Raw genomic sequence first — 2994 nt, 5'->3', positions numbered from 1 at the left:
TTCTGATTGATGTTTGACTTAAAATGAAAATGTACTATTAGAGATTTTAGTCTTTTGGATTAGCCGTGCTCTTTCAAGACCCTGTGAAAGTATAACAAAGTTTTGATATGCAATAAATGTAACTTTTTATATAAATATTAGTGTTAGATTAACTTTTAGTAAGGAGTCTAAATGAACATATGTATGTAGTACCTTGTAAAGTGTTTGGGGAGGCTGAAAAAAGTTTGTGTCTGATGTGAAAGACATCCATTAAAGATATTTTAAAATATCAAATATTTATACTACTTGTATTTCAAAATAAATGCATATTTTTGTTTCATATATTTACTGTGTCATTTTTTAAAAAATTTTAATTCTCTATTTTTATAGATAAAAACTGCCAAATGAAAGAAATTAGAAGCTCATCCTCAGTATTAGGCAAAGAAGTTTCTAAGAGTTGATAACTACAAGAATGGCATATAGTAAGTTGTGTTATAAAAATGCAAAGCTCATTACAACTATATCCTAAGTATTATTAAGGTATTACTATATACAGTAAATTGCAGAAAATGAACAAATATTCCTCAGTAGAGTATGCTCAAGTTTTATATTCTCAAAGAATTACACTTGTTTTATTTACATTAACAGAGTACTTTTCTATTACATATTTCTAACATATTAGAGTTGTTCTGTTTTTAAATGATGAACACATAAATAGTTCAGTTGACCTTTGAACAATGCGGAGGTTGGGGCGTTGACTATCTGCACAAACAAAATCCATGTACGATTTTTGACTCCTCAAAACTTACCCACCAGTAGCCTACTGTTGCCCGGAAGCCTTATTGATAAACATAAAATATTGATTACCATATATTTTGTTCATTGTACATATTATATACTGCATTCTTCCAATAAAGTAAGCTAGAGAAAAGAAAATGTTAAAATCATAAAAAGAAAATATTTACACTCCTGTGCTTTATTGAAAAAAAAAAAATCTGTATGTATGTGGAGCTGTGCAGTTCAAACTGGTGTTGTTCAAGTGTCATCTGAATACTGGTTTTATTTATTTAAATATATTACTATACCCCTTCCAAACCTTTCATACTGGACACTTCAGCAATGTAGCTTTCTTAACCTTTCTTTTTTTTTCCTCAGTTTCATTATACATAGTTGATATATATCACTAAGTTTAAGATATGTAACATAATGTATATATTTTATATTTTGAAATGATTACCACAGTAAGTTGACTTAGTAGATGAACTAAAAAAAAAAGCAAAAGTTGTTTTCCTTATGATGAGAATTATTAGCATTTATTAACTCTCTTAACTTTAAGGTATATCATGAAGCAGTGTTAGCTACATTCATGCCGTTACAACCCAGTACTTACTTATCTTGTAACTGGAAGATTGTAGCTTTTCACTACCTTTCTCCAGTTCCTCCCTATACCGCCTCCTCTGGTAGCCATAAATCTGAGCTCTTTTCCTGTGAGTTGTTTTGTTTTTTTGTTTTAGATTCCACGCATGAGAGAGCATACAATTTTTATTTTCTCTGGCTTATTTCACTTAGCATAATAATGCCCTCGGGGTCCATTCATATTGTCATAAGTGGCAGGATATCCTTGTTCTTTATTGCTGTATAATATTTTATTGTGTATATATTCAGCTTCTTTATTCATCCATCAATGGACAGTTAGGTTGATTCTGTGTCTTGTCTCTTGGAAATAATGCTGTGAACAAGGGGGTGCAGATACCTTTTGGAGTTACTTGGATCTATTTCCAAAATTGAATTACTAGATCATATGGCAGTTCAATTTTTTTTTTTCAAGGACAATTTGTACTTCTGTTAATTGAAGATCATCGATAGGAAATAATGTATAAGTTTCAGCTGTACATAGTGATTTGTTTTTATGTATTATGAAGTGATCACTACAGTAAGTCTAGTTACCATCTGCCATTATACAGAGTTGTTACAATATTACTATATTCCCTATGCTGTACATTACATCCCCTGTCTTATTTTATAATTGGAAAATTGTACCTCTTAATCCTCTTCACCTATTTTGTCTATCCCCTCCTTCCCGCTCTGCAACCATCAGTTTGTTCTCTGTATCTTTGAGTATGTTCCTGTATTGTTTGTTCAGTTTTTTTTGCTGTTTAGATTACACATAGAACCAAAATCATACAGTATTAGTTTTTGTCTGACTTATGTCACTTAGGATAATACTCTCTTGGTCTATTCTAGTTGTCATAAATGACAGGATTTCACTCTTTTATGGCTGAGTAATATTCCACGGTGTGTGTATATTTGTGTACACATAAATACTCACAGACACACACAGACACAGACACACAGACACACACACACACACACACACACACACACACATCACTTTAATCCTATCGTATGCATGTTTAGGTTGCTTCAGTATCTTTGCTAATATAAATAATAAAGGGGTGCATGTATGTGTCTTTTCCAGCTAGTCTGTTTTCTTCAGATAAAAACATAGAAGTGGAATTGCTGGATCTTATGGTAGATTCATTTTTAATTTTAAATGTCATGCTGTTTTTGGTAGTGGCTGTACCAGTTTACCCTCCCACCAATAGTTCACCAGAGCTCTTTACTCCATATTCTCACCAGCATGTTACTGCTTGTCTTTTTTTTTTTTTTTTTAAGGTTTTATTTATTTATTTGACAGAGAGAGATGACAAGTAGGCAGAGAGGCAGGCAGAGAGAGAGGAGGAAGCAGGCTCCCCGCTGAGCAGAGAGCCCAATGTGGGGCTCGATCCCAGGACCCTGAGATCATGACCTGAGCTGAAGGCAGAGGCTTAACCCACTGAGCCACCCAGGCGCCCAGCTTCTCTTTTTGATAATAGCCATTCTGACAGATACAAAGTGATACTTCAGTGTGGTCTTAATTTGCATTTCACCATGGTTGCTGATGTTAAGATCTTTTCATGCCTATTAATCACCTCTCTGTCTTCTTTGGAAAATTGTCTTTATAGGTTTTTTACC

Source organism: Neovison vison, chromosome 11, assembly GCF_020171115.1.
Source record: "Neovison vison isolate M4711 chromosome 11, ASM_NN_V1, whole genome shotgun sequence".
Lineage (NCBI taxonomy): Eukaryota > Metazoa > Chordata > Mammalia > Carnivora > Mustelidae > Neogale > Neogale vison.
This window is presented reverse-complemented; position numbering follows the sequence as displayed.